The sequence below is a fragment of the Mauremys mutica genome, chromosome 8 (assembly GCF_020497125.1).
Source record: "Mauremys mutica isolate MM-2020 ecotype Southern chromosome 8, ASM2049712v1, whole genome shotgun sequence".
In the NCBI taxonomy this organism is placed as follows: domain Eukaryota; kingdom Metazoa; phylum Chordata; order Testudines; family Geoemydidae; genus Mauremys; species Mauremys mutica.
The window spans coordinates 98,970,163-98,997,812 of record NC_059079.1 but is presented as its reverse complement, the minus strand read 5'-3'; the positions used below and the strand labels follow the sequence as shown (position 1 = coordinate 98,997,812).

At 41.6% G+C, this 27,650-nt stretch overlaps 1 protein-coding gene across 2 annotated transcripts in view; it reads right to left on the bottom strand.

The window, feature by feature from the left end:
* JADE2 (jade family PHD finger 2) overlaps nucleotides 1-27,650 on the bottom strand; it is a 210,528-nt gene that overhangs the window by 140,032 nt on the left and 42,846 nt on the right. The gene's annotated exons all lie outside the window — the stretch shown is intronic.

Here is a 27,650-nt window from a genome sequence, read left to right as displayed (position 1 = left end):
TACCTTACCCTTCAAATATGTTGTAGTGTTCTACAAGAACAGTCAAAAACCACTACAGTAACTCTGTTGTAAGCTGCAGCACCATTGTATTTCTGCAGCACCATTGCTGCACAATACTGTAGTTCACTTTCCCCTTTCAAAAATAATCTGTTAGGAAGAGTTCTGTTGAATGTATTAGACCTAAAACTGCCTATTAGTTAGTGATTGTTAACTTCATCAAGAATTTGATGTATATAGTTACACACTGGGCTGGCAATACCTCCTGTAATAAAGGTTCCCATTATAAAACCCTGTTTTCAGTTTATAATTTTGTCAGAATGTAACCATTTGCAGTGCAATTCTCCATGCTGAGTGTCTGCTTTATTTCTATTGTTTTGTTCAACCAATACAGTTCAGCCACATCCAAGAAAAAAGTTAGGGGAAAATACACTGTTTTGCCCATATTAAAAATATCTTGAGACCTTTTCTTTGAATGCCCCCATTCTTTGGAGCAGGGACCTGAAATCTGGTGGGGGCAGGGATAGCCTTTGTGTCTAGGATGTGCCTTTTGCCATCTCTGTGAAAATCCACCCACATTTGGCCATATTATAAACCTTGTAAAATTGAAGTTTGCACATGCTCAGTAGAGACTTCTTTGATTTTAACAGCTAAAGTCTCCTAAGATTCTATCCTCACTGAACATGCTCCATGCCCTCACAGCTCCTAGTGCTGCTGACCAGACAAATCATGTGGCCAAGCCACAGAGAGACTGAGCATGGTCCAGCCTAAGGCAATATAGTGGCTCAGGAGAGCTTTCCTTGTCATGACTGTTTCCAGCTACTCCAGGCTGGAGTTAAGCCAGGCACTGGAACTAGGAGCAGGGAGCTGTCTCTCCTGCAACCTAGTTCCAACAACCTAGTTTCAACAACCCCCTCCTGCTCACACCCAAGGCATTGTAGAGGAAGAAGTAATCTGATTCAAATGCAGAGGAGACAAAAGCCAGAACAGATAGAAGGAAAAGGAGTAACTCAAACAAGGAGGCCGGTGAGACTGGAACTGAAGTTTGCTTGTGCAGCCTCAGTTTGCACCCCTTGTGTCTATGCGTTTGATACAGTCTATAATTACATGATAACATACTATTTTTTTCCACAACCCCTGCCTCATTCAGTGCACAGGATGCACCTGCTCTGGGGATGGAGCAGGGCTGTGCAGTGAAGAAGGCTGTTTTCTGTAGGACCCCTGCTTCATTGGTAGCAGGAGTTGGAAAGTATGTAGTGAATGAGGCAGGGAACTGTAGAAGAGAAAGGAGGGATCTCATCCTTAAGGAAATTGAATGCCACTCTGGAGAACTGAATTCAATCCCTGCTTCTGCCACAGAGTTCCTGGGTGATGTTAAGCAAGTCACTTACACCAAACTTTTCATAGGTAGTACCTAACTGTGTGTTTTTCCTTTCCTAGGGGCCAAACTTGAGAACCTGGGAGATGATTTGCAGAAGTGGTGACCACTCAGAGTTGTCAATGGAAGCTTTCCTATGAACATATAAAGTGCCATATCATGCTAAGTGTTCTGTGCTAAGTGCCTAGGCATCTCAAATTGGGCACCCTAAATTAGTGGATACATTTTACCTTAATTGCCTCCACTCCCCATCCGTACAATGGGGATATACTACCCCCTCACCGAACAGAGGGCCTTACATTAATTAATGTTTGTGAAGCACTTGGATACTAAAGCGATGAGTGCCATGGAAAAGCCCATGAGGAAATTAATAATTCTGTTTTCAGAGCAGGATTTGAATAGTGTGCCGTATATAAGGCCTCAAGCTACAAATGAACAATGAGGATAAAAAAATATTGAAAAGCTGCTTATTAACTGATCATTGTCTATCCTGTGCACTGAATGAGGCAGGTGTCATATGGAAAAACTAATATGTGACTATGTAATTAAAACCTGTATCATAATCTGTATCATAGTGCATATATCAAAAAGAGTTCAGGAGAATTAACAGTTTTTTTAGAGAGACATTATTAAGGGCACAAAAGCAACCTATCCCAGTGCATAGGAAAGATAAGAAGTATGGTAAGAGATCACCCTAACTTAACCAGGAGATCTTCAAGGATCTGGAACTCAAAAAAGAATCATACCAAAAGTGGAAATGAGGTCAAACTACGAAGGATGAATATAAAAAAAACAACACAAGCATGTAAATGACAAAATTAAAAAGGCCAACAGACAAAATGAGATTAAACTAGCCTAACAAACATGAGAGGCAAGAGGAAAACCAAGAACAAGGTAGGCCCATTACTCAATGAGGAGGGAAAGACAATAAACAGAAAATGCAGCAATGGCTGAAGTGTCAAATGCCTTTTTTTTCAGTTTCACAGAAAAAGTTAGCAGTGATTGGACAACTAACATAGTGAACATCATTGTAAATGAGGTAAGAGCTGAGGGTAAAAATGGAAAACAAGTTAAGAATTACTTAGACAAGTTAGATGTCTTCAAGTTGGCAGGGCCTGGTGAAATACATTCTAGAATACTTAAGGAACTGGCTGAAGAGACCATTTGTGATTATCCTTGAGAACTTGTGGAGGACAGGAGAGATCCCAGAGGACCAAAAAAGGGCAAATATATTACCTATCTATAAAGGGAATAAGGACAACCTGTGAATTACAGACCAGTCATCTTAATTGCAGTACCCAGAAGGATAATGGAGCAAGTAATCAAACAATCCATTGCAAGGCCCTAGAAGAAAATAAGGTGGTAAGTAATAGTCCATATGGGCTTGTCAAGAACATCTGTCAAATCAACCTAATATCCTCCTTTGACAGTTAACAAAACTTGTGGATGGGGGGAAGCAGTAGATGTGATATATCTTGACTTTAATAAGGTTTTTGTTACTGTCTCACATGACAGTCTCACAAAAGCTACAGAAATATAGGCAAGATAAACCTGCTATAGGGTGGGTGCACAACTGGTTGGAAAAGCATTCTCTGAGAGCAGTTATCAATGGTTCACAAGCTGGAAGGGCATATTGAGTGGTGTCCTACAGGGATCTGTCCTGAGTCCGATTCTGTTAAAAAAAGATTTGAATAATGGCATAGAGCAGGGGTAGGCAACCTATGGCACGCGTGCTGAAGGCGGCATGTGAGCTGATTTTCAGTGGCACTCACACTGCCTGGATCCTGGCCACTTGTCCGGGGCGCTCTGCATTTTAATTTAATTTTAAATGAAGCTTCTTAAACATTTTAAAAACCTTATTTAAACTATTGTTTTATGTAAAGTAGTTATATATTATAGACTTACAGAAAGAGACCTTCTAAAAACGTTAAAATGTATGACTGACACGCAAAACCTTAAATTAGAGCGAATAAATGAAGACTCGGCACACCACTTCTGAAAGGTTGCCGACCCCTGGCATAGAGAGTACACTTACAAAGTTTGTGAACAATACCAATGTGGGAAGGGTTGCAAGCATCTTGGAATGCAGGATTATAATTCAAAATTATTTTGATAAACTGGAGAAATGGTCTGAAATAAATAGGACGAAATTCAATAAGGACAAATGCAAAGTACTACACTTAGGAAGGAATAATCAATTTCACAAATATAAAATGGGAAATGACTGCCTAGGAAGGAGTACTGCAGAAAATGATCTGGGAGTAACAATGGATTACAAAATACTGTTGCAAAAAAAGCAAATGTCATTCTGTGATGTATAAACAGGAGTGTTGTAAGCAAGACATGAGAAGTAATTCTTCCACTCTACTCAGCATAGATAAGGCCTCAACTGGACTAATGTATTCTGATCTGGGCACAATTCAGAAAAGATGTGGACAAATTGGAGAAAGTCCAGAAGAGAGCAACAAAAATGATTAAAGGTCTAGAAAACATGATGTACAAGGAAAGATTGAAAAAATTGGGTTTGTTTAGTTTGGAGAAGAGATGACTGAGGTGAGACATGATAACAGTCTTCAAGTACATAAAAGGTTGTTACACAGAGAAGACTCATGAATTGTTCTCCTTAACTACTGAGGAGAGGACAAGAAGTTAAAGACTTAAATTGCAGCAAGGGAGATTTAGGTTAAACATTATGAAAAATTTCCGGACTGCCAGGGTAGTTAAGCACTGGAACAAAGTACCTAGGGCGGTTATGGAATCTCTGTCACTGGAGGTTTTTAAGAACAGGTTAGACAAACACCTGTCAGTGATGGCCTAGATCAGTGGTTCCCAAACTTGTTCCACCGCTTCTGCAGGGAAAGCCCCTGGCAGGCCGGGCCGGTTTGTGTACCTGCTGCGTCTGCAGGTTCGGCCGATCACGGCTCCCAGTGGCCGTGGTTCGCTGCTCCAGGCCAATGGGAGCTGCTGGAAGCGGCTTTTTATGTTTAATATATAATTCTTATATATGTCATGTTATGTGATCTGAATATCATATATATGTGACATGACATATATGTGACAATTATGAAGATCTTTGACAGAGTGTTGTCAGTTGGTCTTTGCTTATAGGAGAAATAATTCTAATAGTAAAAAAAGAAAAACATTGTAGAAGAAATAACAGTACAAATCCTCTAAAAAAAACAGAGTTGTCTACACAGCACAGGCTAAGATGACTGATGCTTAAATAAGCACTTTTGCAACAAGTAAGAAATATGATCTCGGGGGAAGAAACCAGCAACATTTTTCTTTCATCTTCATTCACCAAAACAATATGAGTACTTATTTTTGCATAACTAAACAAAAAATAAAAAGCCCCCTACAGACTTTTCTTGTGTTTTGGATAGAATATGGAACCAAGAAAAGAACCCAACCCAGTGGGAGAGAAGCATCATAGTAAAATTGCCAAAGAAGGGTGACCTTACCAACCAGAATAACTGGAGAGGAATCATGTTACTCTCAGTGCCTGGGAAAACCATATGCAACATCCTCCTGGAATGTATCAAGAAACACCTGGAGTGTGGACCTTCAACAATGGCCAATGGTTGGCAGTGACAACCTGAGTAAGGCAAAGGTGTCTTATGTCCCCAGTATTGTTTGCACTGGTCATTAACTGTATCTTGAAGAAAGCAACCACCAAAGGCAACTGAGGAATTTTATAAACAATTGACAAAGCACAATTGGATGACCTCATTTTTGCTGATGACCTTGTCCTGCTTAGTTCAATGCATTGTTTAATGGAAGAAAAAAACCCAGTTTTTGGCAGGAAAAAGGTTGGTTTGTTCATCAACCCAAAGACAAAATATATGGCTATCAATGTCCCAAACGCAACCATTAGAGTGGATGAAGAAACACTAGAAGAAAAAAGTCATTCCATCTATCCGGGGAGTGAGATGTGCAATGATGGTGACATTATGCTAGATGTCAAGCAACAACTATCAAAAGCAGCAAACAACTTTCATAAACTTGAAAAGATTTGGAAAAGTAACATGACTGATACTGACAAAAAATATGAATTTTTAACACCGGCAGTAGGTCTGTCCTCCTCTATGGAGCAGAGTCATAGAAACCTACAACAAAAATTGACAAGAAGATCAACTCATCTCAAAGTAAATGCCTTCAGAATACCTTCAGAGTCCATTGGAAAGTGTTTCTTGCAACATCAGAAATCGTAAGTAGAGCAAACCAATCTAAATAATCAAAAATGGTTAGAAGATGACAATGGACAGATTTAGGACATGCTTTAGGGATCCACCAATACAACTTCCAATGCAAGTGATAACGTGGACATCACGTGGATAGAGAAAAAGACAGAACAATAGAGAAAGAAGCTAAATCCATTAACATGACACTCAGAAGTCTGAACAGACCAGCACAACACTGAAATAAATGGCATAAAATTCTGAACACCCTATACATTTGAAGATATAACATGTTACAGAAAGAAAAGGTGAAAAAAAGATCACCTTTGGATGATGAGCACATACTTAGTATTAACAGGATGTTTTTACATTAAGAGTTTAGCTTTATGAGGTTTTCTATGATTTGCATTAAAAGTTAAATTCAGTAACTAAAGATGGGTCCCCCAAAGCACCATGAGATTGTTATCTACATTATTTGTGTGTGGTGCCCATTAATACACTTTGGAACAAATTAACTGCATTCATAAGCAGGTGCAACTCCATTGACTTCAATGGTGAATTTGGCTATTTATATCTAGTAAAAATGTATTTATAATTTCAGAAATTATTTAACAGCATCAAAGACAAAATACATAAAATACTTCATCTAAAATTATCTCACAACAATTACATATGCTAATCCTTGTCACCATGAGTAAGACCACTATACGTCTTGAGGCCGACAGATCTTGCAGAAAATAAATGAGAAACAAACTCTGTCTGTGGATCAGATTTAAAATCTGCAGTGTCTTAACACCAGGCTCAACAGCTTGTATTCTCCACAGAATATGAAATTACAATATAGCATCTGAAATCTCTTTCAGATCACTTTCAAGACCTTCAGAAACAACCTCTTTACTACTCTTTGAGAGTTCCAAAACTCCTGACAGTCATTGCAATGAACAAATAAGTTTCAGATGCTGAGCTGCAGTGTGTCCGCTTTTCTCCACATTATCAGCACAGAGTGGCCTATAGCCAGGGTTGCTGGCAATTGGAGGATCATCAAAATGTAGAGATCCTCGATGACACAGAGCTGGCATAGCAACTTCTCTGCCACTGCACAACTTGCAGTTGGTGTAGGCAATATGATCCTGCTGATTCCTGCCTGCTGTACCTGCCTCATGAGGCCTTTGGCAGCCAGCAGAAGTTAGAGCCACCTAAGAACTGCTCTAATTTACATCAGGAAACTGGATTGACACTTAGCAAGCTGGATTGGGAAGCAGAACGGTGGCTTAAAGCCACTTGTGCATCCCTCTCCCAATTTGTAATGCCCACTCTTTGGCTACAGCTGAGGATTTTTGCCTATGTGTTTTTATTTTTTTTAAGTCAGGTGTAAGTTTGCAGGGTAATAAATAGATAAAGAAAAACAGAAAGCAAGAATCAGAATTGTAGGACTTGAGGAGAACTCAGTAGGTCATCGAGTCCAGTCCCCTGTACAGAGGAAGGACTAAGTATTATCTAGACCATCCCTGACAGGTGTTTGTCTAACATGTTCTTTAAAAACTCCAATGATACAGATTCCACCACCTCCCTAGGTAATTTGTTCCAGTGCTTAACTACCCTTGCAGTTAAGAAGTTTTTCCTAATGTTTAACCTAAAATCTCCTTTGCTGCACTTTAAGCCCATTACTCCTTGTCCTGTCCTCAGTGGATAAAGAGAACAATTTATCACCATCCTCTTTATAACAAGATCTGTTATGTTACAATAATAATTTCCATCTTCTAGCATGAGTTGTCATAGAAAGATCTGGGGAGAGATGGATCCTATGGTCATTATATAAAAGAATCCTTTTTCCTTCCCATTTTTGTTGCACAATTCTTTCTCTGTCTGAAACTGAGGAACTAGAATTACAGTAGAGGAAAACTTAAATTTGGCAGATTAGAAGATTGTGAGATTTTATTTGCAATCCCAAATACCTTTAGTTACCAGAAAGCTAGGTCAAAATAAGATATAAAGTAAGAAGAAAGCAGATATTCAATAAGAAATTTCCTCCCCACCACAGTTAGTTCAAGACTATCCTAGCATTGGTTGTTTAATATCATTTTCAGAAATGTCAGTCTTCCTGTATCTGAAGGAATAATCTTTCATTCACGCATCAATAAGGGATTTTGTGTAAAGTTGTTCATATTCCAATGCATTGAATTTCTTCTGCAATTTTTCAAAATTCTTTTCATTGACATCTGTTTTCTACCTGTGCAGTTCTATTAGAAAGCGAATCTAATTTGGAGTCAAATACAGCAAACCTTTCCCTCAATCCCTGCATTGCAAGAGTTACAGTTTTCAAAGAAACCGCAGATGTAAAAGTAGTTTTAGGGAAATCAGAAGCATTGTCAGAGAGCTGAACACCTTTAAGTGCTGTGGCTGTGATTGGAGACCTGTTATATCTCCTTTCGCTTTGTATGGATACTTTAGGCATCACGGTAGATTCCGCTGTAATATACTTTCTCCTTGTAACCCCATTTTTATTCCTCTGTTCCTTTTCTGGAGACATTTACAACTTTTACAATTAAAATACAATGATGGGGAAACATAGCCCTGAGTGCAGCACTTAAGACGTTTCACTAATAAAGAAAAATTTTGTAGACTCCAAAATGAGCAGTGCTAGGAGGTCGTGTTAATTATAATAAATTAAAATTAAAAATAAGGATTTATTTTATGTGCTAGCAATGCCCCTCTGCCGTGTAAATTGGCCAAACCGGACAGTCTCTACACAAAAGAATAAATGGACACAAATCAGACGTCAAGAATTTTAACATTCAAAAACCACTAGGAGAGCACTTAAATCTCGCTGGACACTCAATAACAGACTTAAAAGTGGCCATTCTTCAACAAAAAACCTTCAAAAACAGACTTCAATGAGAAACTGCAGAACTGGAATTAATTTGCAAACTGGATATCATCAAATTAGGCCTGAATAAAGACTGGGAGTGGCTGGGTCACTACAAAAAATAATTTCCCCTCTGTTGATACTCACCTCTTCTTGTCAACTCTTTAGCACTGACCCCCCACTTGGTAAGGCAACTTTCATTTTTTCATGTGCTGTATATTTATACTTGCCTACTGTATTTTTCACTTCATGCATCTGATGAAGTGGGTTATATCCCACGAAAGCTTATGCCCAAATAAATTTGTTAGTCTCTAAAGTGCCACAAGGACTCCTCGTTGTATAAACAATACAGGCATTAAGACTGTCCAAATTCCATATTCTATATGGATTTCCTCTAGATGCTCAGTATATAACTTACGTTAGCCAATTTCATTCTATTTCTCTGGAGGTATGAAGATGTAAAGAAGACATTTCCATTTCAGTGAATAAGTTCCCAAGGGGAAAGTTTATAAAAGTGCAAGTGCATACGGTAATTTACTGTATGACAGGATAAAGATGTTATCTGTTTTAAAAAAAATAGTGTACCCTGAACAACAAAATTGCTAGAACACACATTTGTTTTCCATAAGTACCATATTTTAGGAGCATTTAATTTAGGTTGGAAGCACCATTAAAAATATATGCATTGTAAATTGCAGCTGTCTAATGTGATATTTATCAGATAATGTCACTTGAATCTTCTCCTGTTGCAATATAAATGCTGAGGCATTTATAGAATATAAATGGTGAAATAGAAACTTTTATTTTCAACGTGAAAAACCATTATCCTGTCCAAAAGTGTCTCTGTAGTTACTTTATTTCCATTATAACAAATGTTTGGACATAAATAAAATGAGATAGGCTGGTCCAAGAGTTTAGTTATAACCAGTGGGAGTTGATACTGATCCTTCATTCCCCATATTTAGTCATGTAAATGCATGACCTGACTTTCAAGTACTGTGTACCTTGCAGGTCCCATTGATTTCATTGGGGATTGGATCAGGCCATTAGTGTTCAGCTTTATTTATGTTTATGCGGTGCAAAGTGGAGACTCAGCTAACAACTAACATTTAATATTAGAGATTGACAATAAACAAAATGCTGGGTCCAAAACCTCCATCCCTTACTCCTCTGAATCCTGAAGTTCTGATCCAGACCTGGTTCCAAACTTCGTATCTCCCATTGAAGTCAGTGTTACAGTTACAGACCATGTGTACATCACCATCTGATTTACACTGGATCTCTTTCCTGCACTGCAGTTTCATATTATGCACGTATAATTCCCAGTGATATCAACGAAAGTTTGCCAATTGGTTCAATGCAGAGCATGCGGAAAATGCTGCCTTATGTATAGGGATCATTTCATTCACCATAGAAATGCAGTCATCCCAATGTGAAATTCAACAGCTGTTTAATAGTGCACAGCAGCACTGCACAATACTTTAGGATAGGACTAATGAAGAATATGAGCTAATTTCATTTACATAGTGTGAATTTGGAGTAACTCTACTCGCTTTATTTCTATTACTCTGGATTTACAGTGGTATAGCTAGGAAAAAAATTTGGCTCTGTGAAGGAAAATTGTAAGTGTAACACTTTCAGGATGCGTGTCTAAAGGAATTAAATTCTTACACATACTGTCTCACTTGCACTAGTGTCGGTGAGAACAGGTCCCATTTCTTTGTTTCGGGTTAATCTCCTGAACACATTCTATAGAATATATCCACAATTTAAGATGATTTTCTTAAATCAACACGTATTGTCTTTACTGTAAAAAAAAAAAAGTTCTGCATAGAATTTAAAAACAAAGTTCTGTTTATGAGATCAGTGTTTAGCACATTGGCTCTCAAACTTTTTTACTGGTGACCCCTTTCATGTAGCAAGCCTCTGAGTGCGACCCCCCCCCTTATAAATTAAAAACACTTTTTATATATTTAACACCATTATAATGCTGGAGGCAAAATGGGGTTTGGAGTGGAGGTTGACAGTTCGCAACCCTGCATGTAATAACCTCGCAACCCCCTGAGGGGTCCCGATCCCCAGTTTGAGAACCCCTCGTTTAGCAGAACATGGTTACATATGGAATGGAAAGAAAAGATGCTTCTAAGAGAGTCTCTTATAGTTGAACTTTGCTTCTACACAATAACATCCATTATTAAATGTACCACTTTGGGGCCTGATCCTGAGAGGGACTAAGCACCTGAAGGCAGAGGTGTTGGGGAGTTAAGAGACCTGAGTTCTATTTCTAGCTCTGCCGCTAACTCAGTGCCACATCTTGGGCAACACTTCACCTCTCTGTCTCGGCTTCTTCATTTGTACAATAGGGATAACACCACCCATCTCTGGAAAATATTTTGAGACCTATTCCATTCCCTCCCACCTCCTGACCTTCCTAGCCCCATCTTACCTTCCTCCTTAATGTCTCACTTTCTCCTGCTGCCTTCTCCTCACAGTATGAGCATGCTGACTCTTCCTCCTCAAACACACACCCAGGACCTCACCTACCACAACTACTGTCCCATTTCTCTTTCCCCTTCCTCTCTGAGCTTACTGAATATACTGTCTACAGCTTGAGCTGTCTACAGCTATCCTGTAACTCCATCTTGCATCCCCTCCAGTTGGGCTTCCATCTTCTCCCTTCCACTGCAACTGCTCTCCTCAAGGACAACCTCTTCATGAACAAATCTCAGGGCCCCAGCTCCATCCTCATCCTCCTTGACATCTCTGCTGCTTCTGACAGTCAGTTAATCTCTTTTTCTCAAAGTCTTGCACTCCCTTGGTTTTGATGCTGCTGTCCTCTCCTCGTTCTTCTCCTAGCTCTTTGGTCACGTCTTTAGCATCTCTTTTAGTGCGTACAGCTTCTCCTCCTCCCCTACTCACTCTACCCCCTTTTTTGGGCAGTCTCATGCATTAACATAGCTTCAACTACATCTTTACACTGATGTCTCATAAATCTGTATATCCATCTTCTCATTCTCAACTCATCTCCCTCCCTCCAAACTCACATTTCAGTCTGCGCCTCCGACAATTCCTCCTGGATGTCATGTCAGCAGCTTAATCTAAACATGACCAAAACTGAACTACTTATCTTTTCTCCCAAACCCTCCCTCTTCTCCAGACACTCTGTGTCTATTGCAGTGAACATATTGCACTATCAAAACCAGCAAAAAGTTGCTATTCTGCTGAATTTCTGTATAGATAGCACAATGGTGGTTATTCTGCTGAATTGGCACCTAGATAGTATGATGATGGTTTACATACATAGACACTCTGCCAGTGGGGTATAGCGTAACCTCAAGAGTTAAAATATCTGGGCCAAATTCTAAAGACCTTGCTTAGCTGTCACAAACTCCATAAGGTGACAAAACCCTCAATGAAGGCAAAATGAAGTCAATGGGTGCTTGCCTGAGTCAGGCCTGCATGAAAACTATGAGGAATTCTAGCTTGTGCCCCATATTTGTAAAATATCACAGCAGTGGGAAACGGCAAGGGCCTATTAGATCATCAAATCCATTTCCCTGCCAGGGCAGGACAGAGGCCCTGAGAGAGGACACATCAGATATTAAACTGAGAATATTTGTAGGGAATAGACCACAGTAACAGCATTCATGCTGCTCAACTCTGCCATCGAAGGAATGCCTGAAGTAGGGGTACATACATTTTGGAAATCTTGTCATACGATAGACCGACAACCATCAACGAGGCAATTCTTCCATGTCAGACTTCTAACACATTGGATATGTAGTACATACACGTTTTATGGAGGTTATAATTTTCAAATCAATTGTACCCGGTAGCTAAAGTTTAATGTTAATGACTTTCTTATTATGGAGAGAAAAAACCTTTCAGACCTAATGACCAGAAAAAAAGAGAGTTTAGCTGTTACCTTGGGAGGTGAGTCCAGGGTCACCATCAGTTAGAGCAGAACTGTAGCTATGGTGCCTTTACCATAACAACTCATGGGATCTCAGCCTGGTGGCCTAACAGTAAGCACTCTATGCTGTCATATGTGAAATCAGGGTTCAGAAGGGACTTTGGGACTCTCCCATCACATAAAGCTGAGTTTGTTACAGTTTGTGGGAAGGAGTGGTGGGTTATCCACCCTACTTTAGTGTCATTTGACTAGCGCTTCCCCTCCCACCTCCATCCATGCCCCAAAAGCTAGATTCACCTTCCCAGGCCATACACCCCAGCCTCAGGGCACTGATGGTGGCAGCTGCTAAGATGTGGGAGGAAGATTTGACTTCACTTTTATCTCTATAATCAGGAGAAAATAAGATCCCATGAGTTACACATTTCATTTCCAAGAGAAAAGTGACCTAAAAGAAGGGATGGGAACCCTGACCAATATATTTATATCATCAGGCACTGTCTCCGCATCTGCCTTGGCGTAAGGTCCCCCAGGAGGGTTGAGTGCCTGAAGCCAAACTGCTGAGGGGAAAAACAAACAAATACACAAAGGAAACATGGCATGTGATAGTGACAGGTACTTATGCAAATAGACTAACACCAAGACAGACAGAGCAGATAAGCCTCCTAGTCCAGCTGGAGGCTTCTTCATCCTGGGGGAGGAAGGGAAGAAGAAGCCTTACGATAACAATAGAGAACCTAAGGGTATGAGCAAAACCAGCCATGAAGGGCTGCACCGAACTGTCTTGCTACATTACAAATTCACTGCAAGCTGAACAGGCTGGTACGCTGGACAACCCTGGACAAGCGCTGTACTGGAAAGAACAGAGCTCTATGCTTTTTTCATTCTGCTGCTTTCGGAAGCATCCTCAACTGCTTGCGTGGGGTTAATGCACACTAGGATGCCAGTTACTGATGCGTTCTTTTGGATGGCAAACTTTTGCCATTGCAGATCTCCCCATATCCTGGTTGGTTACAGCAGCTAGATATTCACATCAGGGTAGAAAAGCTTTTCTGTTTTCTAGGGCTGCAGCAGTAGAGAGTAGAGGCTGCCTCCCGCCCAGTACTGCTTTGTCATTTCCATAATGCGCATGCTCTCTCTCTCTCCTCCCCCTCCATGCATACTTGCATTAAGGTCAGGAAAGTTATCCCTCTGTGATGCTGCTGGGGATCCTCAAGGATGCTTTGTATCTGGTCTGGCTGGGCTGCTAATAATCAGATATCTATGGGGTTTACAATAATCCAGTCTAAGCAGCAGAAATCCAAACTGGAATAGGTAATAGAGTCAGAATACAAATGCACCAGCCAGGGCTGGCTTTATGATCTGCAGAGCCCTTGGCAAAAGTGGGGGGCTCAAGCACCCATGTGCAAGGGTAAAATCAGACTCTCTGGTCATGCCTGCAGGAAGGAGGTCTGGCTGGGTGTTGTTTCCGCTTGTTCTAGTCCTGCTGGAGGAGAGGGAGACCAGGATGGCCTGTGAGTTGCAAAATTTCCTTGGGATGTGGGTCCAACTTGCTGCCCCAAAGATGAAGGCCAAAGAGTGGTCACCTGTTTTGTTGTGATTAGGGTGAGGACTGTCATTGGCTAATTAAAAACCTGTTTGAAAAACACCACCTATGAAATACTAAAAGAAATATTAGGAAGGGGGGCTAGCTGGAGAAAATATGACAGATAAATAGTATAGCACCTTATGACTTCAGTTACCCCAGATTCTATTTAACTTGCTAGCTAGCTATGCACCCATCACCACAGAATCTACATCTTACATTAAATGAGTTTGCTGCCTCTTGGCTGCATGCACTGAAGGGGCTGTTCTTAGCAATGACAGTCTGCTGCTGAGGAGAGCAAAGTCTGGCCTCTCTGTTCTATTCCCAACCGGGAAAACACCGTTTGTGACAGCTAAGAATTGAAACAGTTTGGGGATTCTTAGTGACGGTTTCAAAAGTAATCTGCTTTCTCTTCATTTGGAGCTGTTTGCTACAGTGAGGGAGAGATGAGCGTGGTGATCCAAAGTAAGAATTGTTAAAGCCTTTAATTCATCACTGGAGCACAACTAGGCCCCTTTCTCTATGCATGAACTAGACTAGAGAACCCCTCCTTTTCACGGTGAGATATCAGCCCTCTATTACTGCTGCAGCTCTTTTCTGGGGGTTCTCCATTACCGACAGCAAAGAGTAGCACACTTAGGAAGACCCAAATCTCATCCTTCCTAGGGTCTTTCTTAAAGGGTGTAACTGCCAGGGAAGGCCCATTGCAGGCTGCAGGCATGAAGGGAGAAAGCACATAACCTCCCTGGAAAGACTCCTGCAGGCATCTACCTGACCTATGAAAACTTTCCTAAGTTCAAAGTCAGGTTTGTTTGTCTTCCACCTTGACACATACAGAATGTTACACAACATTCAGGAAGTCCCTTTTAGCCTCTCATTTCAGTGTATAAGATTAAGAGCATGGAAAAACAAATAACGCTACTGGATGGTAATAGCTGGCACTAACCAGGCCAATGCTTTGTTTGTACAAGGCCTGCTAATGGGGCATCTCTTATTTCCTCTGGCAGATAGGGGCGTGTTGCAACTTGGGTTGTTTTTAGCAGGGAACCAGTTAACCCTTCCTTTGGCAATGAGAGAGCAGACAATACTGGAGCCAAGTCTCTCTCTCTCTTAGTTTATTAAGAAATTAACCAGAAAAAAAAAGTGAACCAAGTCATCTCTCTGATCCTAACTGCAAGACATAAGAATTTACAGCTGGATCATCCCCACTTACGGAGAGACCCACAACGATGGGCAAAGGGCCTAAGGAACTCCCTCCAGAAGATGCACTGTATAGCCATTTGTTCCCTCAGGTGGGAGGGATTTTGGAGCACATCCTCTGAACACTGTGGATCCTCACCTTCTTTCTCATGGCCCCTGTGAGGAATGGAAACCCTATAACTATGGAGACAAGAGTGCTAATGGAGGGTTGGCCCCTCTGTGCTGCCCCACTGGTCCCCTGTCCCTGACAGCACGCTCCTGGGTTGCTCACATGGTTGAGAAATAGCAGCTGTGGATGGGACAGAATAGAGTTCATGCTACTTCAAGCATTATCTGTGGGATATCTGCAGGGTCAGCATGGGATGATTGTAGACTCATAGACTTTAAGGTCAGAAGGGACCATTATGATCATCTATTCTGACCTCCTGTACAATGCAGGCCACAGAATGTCACCCACCCACTCCTGTAATAAACCCCTAACCTATGTCTGAACTATTTAAGTCCTCATGCTGGTCCACTAATCAACTCTCTCCTGGTCTTTGCCTTAAAACTACCAAGTTCTGACCCTAAAGAGCTCCAGAAGACAAGCATCCAAGAAAAGAAAAGAGAACAATGTCACATGACACAGACCCCAGTAGCCAAGATCTACAAGCTCTGTTTGCCTTCTTGTGGAAGGAGACCATTTAGCCTTTTGTCACTTCTTTCTCCAAGGCCACCGGTTAAAGCTTAAATCATCAGGGACAATTTGGATCAGTTCAGACAAATGCTTTCTGCCGATATTGGAAAAACAGGAATTCAGTTTCCAACAGTGCAAGCTCCTTTTAATTCAATACCACACATGTTGAGATTGAACTTATAGACAGAGCAAAGTTAAAACATAGTGACAAGACGCTGTGAAGTTTGCTAATAGCTAAGAAAAAATCTGAGCTTTGAAATAAAATTGTTAGTATTAGAAGACTTGCAAGTTCAGCTATGGGAAGAACCACAACATTTGAATGTATGCTGTTTATCTTCTTTTTTATTGACTGCTTTGCAGAGAGTGACATTTCTTGTTGAAGCTGAGAGCTACAGCTTTCTCCACATTTTAGTTCTGATTACAGAGTAGTGGTAATTAAATCCCTGGGGCATTAAGTTACCAGTTTACCCAAACGCCTGGGTTTTAATATTAGGTGATGTGAAAATTAGTGTGATGTTCAGATTCTCACACAGTAAATAAAGAAGCTGTATTAACTCAGTGTTTTGTTGGTAACCCACTTCCTCAGACTACATCTGAAAGACCTACAAATTTACAGTTTACACACACACACACATATATATATATATATATAACTGTAAATTTGTAGGTCTTTCAGACCTACAAATATATATATTTGCAAATGCATGTAGTTTTGGTGGAAACCCAGAACACATACAGCACAAGCAGGAGCTCTGTGAGCTTCTACACGTTGTCCAATCAATGTATCCTAATCTTGAGCTGGAGGTCCTACCTGCAGAGGAGTGTTCAATGTCCATACTAGTCCATCCTTGGCCTCACTGTTGATGACAATCATAGCCTCAGTTTAGTGCCACTTGTCATGTTTTTGTAATGTGCATTCCTGTCCACTAGGAATTGGGCCAACACCCCCAACTCCATTCACATTGTCATTGACCGGCCATCTGATGGCAATTACTGTTGATCACTACCAACTTGGGTTGGATTCAAATGAGCAACTTGAAGGTGAAAGTCTCCTTAACCCATTACTAATCTCCAGAAAATTTCTCTGTAACTCACAGTTATAATTTGATGGGGATGAGATTAAGACCTGGATAATCATACAAAGAGGGTTTAAGACTCCAGTTGGGTTGGTGCAGTTTTTTTCTATGCTATGGTGTTAATTGCTTTTGAAAGATCACTCTGCCTGATAGCAGAACAGTTGCTTGTGCAGATGATTCGGCTTTATCATTTTCAAAGAACAGATGTTACCACAAAAGCTTTCATTGTTAGCTTTCTGAGGAAGGTGTATCTTCCCTGCCCAGGATCAGCAGCAGGTTGACCACAAAATACTTCTAGCACTTGATGTCTCTGCAGAAGCAGGTATTGCTCACTCAGTTGGCTTCTTACACAAATACAGTATTTCTGGGTTAGGAGTGTGAAAAGTTTTGAATCAAAGGCTGTTTCAGATACCTCTCCTGGTATAAATATGTCACCTCATGAGTGCACACTGCGCTCAGTGATCTGGCCACTCTCATTGTGCAGCAGACAACTCTCTTACAGAACTCTCAGTTGACTTGCAATATTATAACATTGGAGGCTGTATATTTCAATGGACAGGACACTGATCTAAGGTTCCAGGCTCTGCCACTGAGTCATTGTGTGACTTTGGGCAAGTCATTTCACCTCTGTCCCGCAGTTGCATCATCTGTAAAATGGGGATAATAACCATGACTACCAATGGCACTAAACTGGTAGGTACTTACCATTGCAAAACACTTTGAAATCTAGGCATGAAAAGAATTATACAATTGCCAAGTATTCTTACTAAAACACAGTGTCATGTCTAATGGACTTATTTGATCGCACAGGCCTTTTTAGCCCAAATATTGGCCTCAGCTGAAATTGCTCTAACAATGCTTTTAGATCTCCCAGTGGCAACAGACATTAGGCATTAATCTCACACTTACTGATGCTAGCCAGAAACTCCATTAACTGATTTGGGAGGAAGAGACCCTCCTTCTCTGAGTTTTTGGGTCTCCAGAAGTATTGACAATGGACAACCTCACTGATTAGAGGACACCAGATTCAAGAGATCGTTTGGCCACACAGCTGCCTTCCATAGAACTTGCAGCAGAAGACAGCTCTCCAATGGGCAGAGCCATTCCCTTCCTGCGGTTCTTTATGCATTAACTGTCTGCCAGATTGCCCCAGAGGATCCACATGTGGAAGGCACACTCCACAAGCAGATTTCCGGCTGTCCACAGGAATTGGGGAGTATTGCCTTTGCAACCACTGTCTTCCCTTCTTTGTCCCCTTGTTGGTTGGAGCTTTGAAGAGTTGAGGGGGCAGGCCTCGGGTGGCAGGGGGTGGAGGGTAACATTGGCAGTGCCTCTCTACAGCACCATTCCCTGAAGAGCTTAGGAATTCCCACATGGAAGTGCATGCAGGAGGTCATACGGCTTGGAACTGAGACTTTGATTCAGGATCCTCTCCAGACAGAAAGCCACAGCTGGTCTAAATGTGTCTGAGTAGTAAAATGAAATACATTTGTTGGCAGTTTTGGAGAAGATCACAAGGCAACGATGTATTTTTGATGGGAGTCAGTCTTTGCTCTTGGAGGTATATGATGAGTGCAATAGTAATTTAAACATTCTGACTGAAATCCTGGTCCCACTAAAGCCAATGGGAGTTTTGCCATTCATTTCAATGAAGTCAGGATTTCACCTTCTCTCCATGTTGTACCATACCAAAGCTACAAGGTGCCCTGGTGTAACTGGAGCAGAGTTTCACCCCCTGAGTTTTGGTTTATAAATACAACATACCTATATATCTACATCCCCCATTTCCTCACCATAGCTACACACATCTCTTCTCCACCATCTCCTTGGACTAGAAACAAACAAAAAAATCTAAACAGAAAAAAAACCCCAATTAATCAAGGGAAACAAATTAACTTTGTGCCATTTCTAGATGTAAAGATTTGGAGGAGAACAAACAGCTGATTATCTTTTACAGCTGACAGGACAGATATGAAGAACCGTATCTGAATTCCAAATCTACTCATCATTCTGTATCCTGGGAAGATATTATTAGATTACGTATTTTGTAAAGAATGGGCAAAGCAGTTTGAAAATAAGAACCAGACTTTCTGCAAAATTCAAGATCAATGGAACCTTTTTCAGTGGTTTGGTAACATTTTACTGCACATCTATTTTTAATTATTATTTTTTTCTGCACACCCCAGCAATTCATGGTTTGAGTGCTGACCAGAATCGGAAGGGATGAAACACCACAAGAAAAACTTTTCTCATAGTATTTCTTCCATAACTGTAGCACTTGAAATCTCAAGAAAAAGCTTGTTTGTGTGAGATTTCTGCACACGTTTACAGACTGTAAAGGACTGGATCAACTGGAAAGTTTGGGTTCTTGTTTTGACCCTGAATGCCACCCACTTTTGTTAATATTTCATTACACAAGAGAAGGTATGAGAAAAACAATGATAAGAAATTAATATTCTTTCATAAAAAAGGAATCAGGAAAAAAAACAGTCAAACAGAAATGTCAAACACAATGGAAAGAAAAGGGAATTGAAAACACCCTAATGTACCCCTTAAAGAATTATAATCTGTGTATGCTGGATTCCCCCTAATCAAACCCACAGACACAGTTCCCCCTCTGTGTCATGGAAAACCACCTTCCTTCCCAGATTGGGATTCAGGGAGCAGAAGCGGCCAGAGAAGTCTCTAAAAGCACAGGTCTCGTAGGGGTTGGGAACATGAGCAGCAGAACAAAGACAAGGGATCTCTGTGTGGATGGTCTTTTCCTCTGTGGCATCCCTGAGAACTAAATAGATCATGGGGGATCTATGGATTTAGGAGATAGAATATTGGCCTACTCCAAAGGGGTCAAACCCCCACCCCCAAAGAATGAATTCTAGAGGCACTCCCGGTGACTCCCATATACAGAAGAGGAAACTCAGAGATTCACCTTGTAGTTCTTCTGTCACGGGTTGGCATGGTTTGACCCCACAAAGCAGGGACAGAGAGGCTTGACTCCCTTCACTCCTGCAGATTGTTTGGACGCAAGGGACACTGTGCCATGGACCCTTGCCTTTGTATTTCCACGCCACGTGGCTCAACAGGTCCTTGCATGAACTGAACTTGGCCAAAACTGAGCTCTTGATCTTTCCCTGCAAATCCTCCTCTTCCCCACTTTTCTCTGTCATGGTGGACAACACCACCATCCTCCCAGTCTCTCAGGCCCATAATCTGGTGCCATCTTTGACTCAGCCTTCTCACTGGATCAACATGTTCAGGACATTTCTAAATCTTGCAACTCTTTCTTACACAACATCCCTAAAATCCAGACTTTCGTCTCTGTATACTGTGGCAAGGCACCTTCTTAGTCTTCCCAGCCTCCGCTGCTTTTAGCCCTGGTGAGACAGGCTTGGGTAATGTGGCCCCCTTTGGGACACAGGGGAAGTCTGTTCCTTTTCTCCACCAGTCCTTTTTAGAGTATTTTTCTCCCTTGTGGGAGAGAATACTGCCGCTCCTCCTGGTGAGGCTCGCTGTCTTGCTGCTCCTAACCTCCTGGCAGCAGGGCTCCTTCTCTCTCTTCTCTCCTCCCCCGTTCCTCCCAGGGGAGGGTTTAAAAAGGTCTCAGGCAGCCCTTAGTTGGGATCAGCTGATCCTAATTAACCTCAGGTAGCTCCCTCTCAGCTGATTCTAATTGATACCTTGGTAACCCCTTCTCAGCTGAACCTGATTGACCCGTAGTTACCCCCTAGTTGATAGGGAGGAGGGCCTTTTAACCCTCTGAGACTGGTTTCTACCCCTCCCTTGCAGCTGTCTGTCCTGAGTTTATCACAATACACAGCCAGAGCTCTCATCACAACTGGACTACTACAGCGTCCTCTTTTCAGGCCTTGACTACTGCAAACCTGCTACCCTCAAGTACCTCATCAGCCCACTCTGAGAGTCCCTCCACTGGTTCTCTCTTCACCTCTGCATCAAACACAAGCTTCTTGTCTTTATCCCCTTCATAACGTAGTCCCCCTACCTAATTGATCCACTAACGTACCATGCCATCAACCACAGCCTTGGTTCCGCCAGCATTACCAGCCTTTACTGCCCAGCTTCTTCCTTAAACATCTCTCTATTTTCCCACACACTGCCCCTATGTGGGAAGAACTCCAGATAAAATCCCAGCAGCCACTGCTTTATCCTCCTTTAACAGTCCCCTCTGCTGGGATGCCTACAAAACCCAGGATGGAACATGGTTGGGATGATGAGCTGTGACGGTCCCTGTTCACGTTCTTTCCTTTTCTTACATCCTACCTCTGCCCTCAATTAAAAAACCAAACTACCATCCATGTAACTAACAAAGCTATGTCAATTCCTCACGGCTTGTATATTGTATCCCCATCTCCTACCCCTTGACTGTGTGCGTCTTTAGACTGCAAGGCCTTCCGAGCAGGCAGTGCGCATCCGTACAGTGCCAAACACAGTGGGGGCTTCCAAGCAGGGCCTTTTGGAGCTACCATTATATAAATATTTACTAATAATGATGATGAGTAAAGACTGAAAAGGAATGGCAGGATTGGGCCCAATAACACTTCCCAAAATGTAGTATTTTTTTATTATGAGGATTTTGAAGCACTTTTCACACAGTCAGACAAATTCTTTTCTCAGTTCAGGTCTGAAACCCCACGGGGCTCAAGGTTGTACTCAAACTGGGTAACACATATGTCCCATTAACTAATTAAGCCTCGCAACATGCTTGTGAGGTGGAAAAGGAGCAGACAGGAGCCCACAATTGGAATGCAGTCACCACTGGTGCAAAGCACATGGGCTGCTTAACACTGCACAGAAACACTAACAAGAATTAAATATGAGATCACAGGCAATAGAAATGGTTGATGTTTTGTGGAGAAGTGAGTGACACGTAGATCCCATAGCTCAAAAGTCTTTGTAATCTTGGCTCTAGCCCTCTATGACAGAAGTTTCTACCAATCTGAAAACTCTATTTTAATTCATTTAAATCAAACTTTGTCTTCAGAAGAGACTGGCTTTTTAAGTCCTTTATTCTAAAACAAGCCTATAACATGAAGGCTGAAATGTCAGAAGTCATTAAGAAAAAAGAGCTGTGCATAAAACACCAAAGAAGTGCATCTGCCATGGAAGAGAAAGCAGCAGTTTTGCTACAATCCTCTCCAGAAGCCAGAGTGTACAGCAAGTATTCCCCCTAAACAGATCGCTAGCTGGCAATTTGATCAACCCTGAATTAGATGCTGGAGTATTAACTTCCCTTGTGGTTGTGAGAAATAAAGGTTTAAAAACCATGATTTTAAATGTGCCCAAGGGTATATTTACAGACTAGCTAGCCAGATTCCACACTGACTTACACACTGTTGCAACTCCATTGGCTTCAGTGGGGGTAGCATGGCATACAAGTGAGCACAGAGTTTGGCCCAGTAACTAGCCATTCTTTTATTTATATATATATATATTTTTCCCTCTGCCATTCTGACTGAAACTAAATTGATTTATTAATCTGATACTGAATATTGGTGCCAGACCACTACTTAATTCATCAGCTGCCTAAAATGAACTTTAACATGTAATTTCCAAGGCAATTTGACTGATCAGCAATAACATAACTGGTTGCAAATGTCCTTCCTTCTATTTGTTTTAAGTGGCTTTTTAATTAAAGCAATGCAGCCAAGTAAATAAATATGATTTTACTAAGATCTAAGGCAGGCAACAGCTGAGAAATGGATGAGATTTGGGAGGGGGTTGTGTAACACTGCTAAGCCAGCGTTCATTCTCCAGATACTCTCTCTTGCATTGTCCAGTGCCAATGTTTGCTATGAGAGAAGCTTCCTCATAGTGAGAGGCTCACTAAATGCCAATTCTAACTAAAAACCTGGAATCAAATTCTGACCAAAGTCACTGGGGTTATTGTTGGGTCAAATCCCAAATTCCTTACTCAGAACTTAGTCCTGTGGGATGTCCCTATAATGAGTAAAGACTGAGAAAAGCCCTCAGGATTGGACTCATTATTATTATTGGTCAGCATCCAACATCTCACGTCAGGTAACCTAAATGAACTGCCAGATTTTCAAAAGTGCTCTGTGCCCAAAAGCTCTCATTGAGACAAGAGGACCTGATGAGTACTTTGGAAAATTGGGGCCACAACTATTAAAAATCATATCTGTAGCACTGTAAATCTACATCCCCTTATAAACACAGATAAACCATATTATCTTACAATATATACAAGACAAAAAAGAGATGTCGTGAGGCAAAGCTAAATGGAGGGTGAAAGGTCACTGCGAATCATAGCACAGGACTGCACAGATGTAACTGAGGGCAAACTGTGAGGATCTGAACTGGAGGAAGAAGAAAATAATCTATTTTAACCACTATCACATGACATAGCATGCCACTGAATTTTCGCATACCCTTTGTGATGTACTACAATACATTCTAACACTGTAGGCAGGATGTATATAAGCCCTTGGTACGTGCTTCGTTATGCTCTTCCATTGCTCATTTTATTTGATTCAGATTCTGTCACACATAATTCTACTGATTCTAGCTCACTGCTGGTCATATTCTAAAATATCTGTAACGGTGATAGACTGGACAATGAATAGTGGTTATGGAGTGACTTCATAGCAATGAAACATTATTGCAGACCTTTCACTGTGAGTCACCAATATGTATTGTAGGAGCAAAGGTCATTAAAAAATGTCAAAATAAACAAAGGAGTTGCGTCAGAAAAGAAATAAAAACCCAACCTTTATTTTCAACTCCTTTTGGTAGTTTAGGACTTTTTACTCTTCATACTTTTTAGACTGTGTCAAACACAATCATTGCTTTCCTTCCATGAGCCTCCTGAAAATATCTGAAAGTGTTGCAGTCTAAAGTGAATAAAATTAAAGACTAAACTACTGACCCAACATAGCTTTTAGAGCTACAAGGATACCAGTAGGGTAACCACAAAAAGTGGCATTTCCTTAATTGAGTCTTAAACCCAACTGTAACCCAGATTATTGTTAAATAAGAGGGATTGAAAATGTTTATACCACATTTCTCAGTCAGTTGTGCATCAGTAAGGAAAATGGATTGCAGGTTGCAGCTATGCAAGAATCAGGGATTGTATGTACAGCACAGTTTGCAATGGTAACACAGTAGGGTTAGTGTACAGAAAGATGGCGGACAACATGTAACTATTACATTAATATAGAATGGAAGCCCCTAAGGGTAGGGACAGTGACTTTTTCTATGTTTGGACAGAGTCTAGCTCAGACACTGCTCAGTAAATAATAATAATACGGAGCAGGTTTGTAATTGGCCTGTTCCGATAATATCATACTGATAAACCTTGCTTTGCATTGCTACATATAAAATCCAGCTGAAGCCACCTTGCTTATAAATGGCAAGACTACAATCTTTACTCAGAGTAGCATGTGAGTAATTCCATTGCAGCAAGGAATATTCCTCATATGCGGTAAGCAGAATTGAGTCCAAAATAACCATTCACACGGCTGTAGTATTTTGTGGGAATCAAAAGAAAATGTTCCAAGAGCTGAATTCTAGTTTCAGACAAGTGGCACATATTGGTGCATCTCTTGAATGATCCACTACCAGGCATGTATGTGCAAAATGCAACAGGAGATTTTTCTTAGACACACTGTAATGTGCTACCCCAACTCACATCAGATTTGGGATCTGCTCCACAGTGCGCTTGTTTCCATGCCTTTCATTACTTCCATCAGTTAATGAGACTGCTTCTCCTCAAACCTGAATCTCAACTTCATAGGAGTATGAGCCCCCTAAAACTAGGACATTTCTCATGAAAGGAGCATTGAATCAAAAGGTTGCTTTTTATGTGAAAGTAAATCTGACCCAACTAATTGAAGGGGATTTTTTCCCCCCATCAATTGGGCCTCTGAAATTATTCACCTATATCTTTTGTAGGGGGCTTTAGATTTTATTTGCAGCAGTATCAGAAGTTATATTGTAATAGATGTAATATTCCTCAGTAGGGAGCTTTCATCAGCTTTCAATGATCTGTCAAGGGCAATGGCTGTTTCTTGGCATTAGAAAGCTTCTGTTAAAAACACCAAAGGAGCAACTCTTTTACTAACCATACAACATTAATGCCAATGAATCAAGCTTCAGCAGCATTTGGAAGCCTAATAAAAATCTCCAAATATAAAATAAAATAATAAAATAAAGTAATAAAATAAAATAATAATAATAATAATGTAGTGGTTTTAATGTTAGAAAAGTCATAGATAAAGTATAATGGGCTAATACTTGTAGCTTCATTTCAAAGGACTTTAACATTCTATTCAATGTCTACACTTAGAGCATTAGAAACCTATCAATACAATAAAAACTCCTGTGGCTGGTAGTCTGATTTTTTTTCTACTTCCATCTTTGCTGCTTCATCTCTCCTGCAGATCTTCTGCCTCCGGGGTGCTGGAAACACCTGAAATGGTGGTTCTCTGCCTTTTCAGCCACCTGTACCAGTTTTCTAGACTAAGACCCCAGCTCTATGAGCCAGTCCCACCACCTTCTATTCAGTTGTGTGCTATCTAGACTACCAGGGAGCCGAGGTGCTCCAAACCCTCATCACACACCAGCAAGACTAGGGGTTGAAGCAGCCCAAGTTCTATGCCAGGTTAGAATGTGCATAGTTTAATGGAATGCAGGAAGTGGAATACACTTGGGCCAGAAAAGTTGTCCATCAACAAAGGCCCAATCCTCAAAGATGCTGGACATTTCTGTGGGAGCTGCTGGGGGACAAACATTTAATAATGAGCTCTTCAAGCTAGCAGACAAAGGTATAACAAGATTCAAGGGCTGGAAGTTGAAGCTAGACAAGTTCAGACTGGAAATAAGGTGTAGATTTTTTTACAGTGAAGGTAATTAACCATTTAACAAGGGTTGTATAGAGTCTTCATCATTGGCAAATTTTAAATAAAGATTGGATTTCTTTTAAAAGATATGCTGGGGAGATTTGCACTGTTGTTGCCTGTGCTGTGTCTGTTCTTTGGACAGATGGGGACTTGGTCTCCAGAGCTCTTTTCAGTCTGGCACTTAAGTGAACACTGTGACACTTCCCAAGGGCACTCAGGATTGGAAGGCACCTCACTACCACCTGCCCTTAGTGTAAGAGTCTTGTCTATTCCTGCTGTGGATCAGCTCCCTGAAACCACCTGCCTCTGGCAGCACAAGCACTGCCTTCTAGGCCTCTGCAAGCCTCATTCTCTCTGTACGGGATCGTGACAGGCATACAGCAACCCCCAGATCTTCCAAGTGATCCTCTGGGGTGCTCAGCCCCTGTTCCAGTGAACATTCCCAGAACTCTTAGATCTGCTATTCCCAAAGGAATATGGTACTACTCACCAGCTTGTCAGACTTAACTCAGGATCGCCACTTTGCTTAACACACACACACACACACATATATATATTTTACTATCAAAGAACAGAGATTCAAGTGATATTGAAGAATATTGAAAACAAATGGCTACATATACAACGAAATTATAGCATGCTTTCTAAAGCCTAAACTTAACTAACGAGACAATCCCCCCTCTCCCACTAGATAGCTTACCCCAAGTTCTTTCCCCAGCATTTGCAACCAGTTTGGTTGAGACCCCTTCTCATAGGATCAAACCCATTGGCAGCTTGTCCTCACAGACTGAAGGACTACCTGGGAGTTCATCTGTATGTTCTGAAGTTCATTCTCTTACCCCTAAACAGGATAGCGCCTGCTGTTTTCTGTTTTTTCCTCCAGCCCCCACAATCTATTGATTAGCCTTTTCCTCAGACTGTAAACAGATGTCCACTGTGAGTGATACAATACTCAGTTTGCATATGACCAGCCAGAGTGAGATAAGCATCTCTTCCCGACACCTGCCAGGAATATGTGCATTACCTGTTGGTAACCTGTTTTAACTCAGACCTAGAGAACATACTTCTCAATTTATATACATAACTTCTCACATATTTTCCACACAAACATCTCCCAATGATTATCATGACCAGTGTGACTCAGGCTTTCGTTAGAGACTTTACATGACTTTTTTTAGTGAACGCAGGGGATCTCTGTACCCCTGTGCCCTCTGCCAGTTGGTATCAAGAGCGCCTTGGGTCACAAGCAGTAAAAATATAGACAGTAAAAATGTTATATTTTAAAATGAGAGCATCAGTGGGAGCCTGGGTCTGAGCCCAGCTTAGGTCAGTTTGGAAATATCGGAGGCAGATGATTAACAGTTTTTACTCTGTGGCTTCTTACTTTGTAACCAGGGGCGGCTCTAGGAATTTGGCCGCCCCAAGCAGGGCGGCACGCCGCAAGGGGGCGCGCTGCCGGTCGCCGGTCCCGCGGCTCCGGGGGACCTCTTGCAGACGTGCCTGCGGAGGGCGCGCTGGTCCCGCGGCTCCGGGGGACCTCTTGCAGACGTGCCTGCGGAGGGCGCGCTGGTCCTGCGGCTCTGGTGGCGCATCCGCAGGCATGACTGTGGGAGGTTCACCCGAGCCGCGGGACCAGCGCACCCTCCGCAGTCATGCCTGCGGGAGGTCCGCTGGTCCCGTGGCTCCGGTGGACCTCCTGCAGGCATGGCTGCGGAAGGTCCACCGGAGCCGCCTGCCGCCCTGCCGGCAGAATGCCGCCCCTTGGCGTGCTGGGGTCTGGAGCCGGCCCTGTTTGTACCATGCTTTTCCTGGGCCTGATTCTCATTTACATTAAAGCTACTTTAAGGCCCCTTTACACTGCCAGAGAGGGGCAAAGAGGCAGAGGTGAGTGAGAAATAGGGCTCTCTGTTC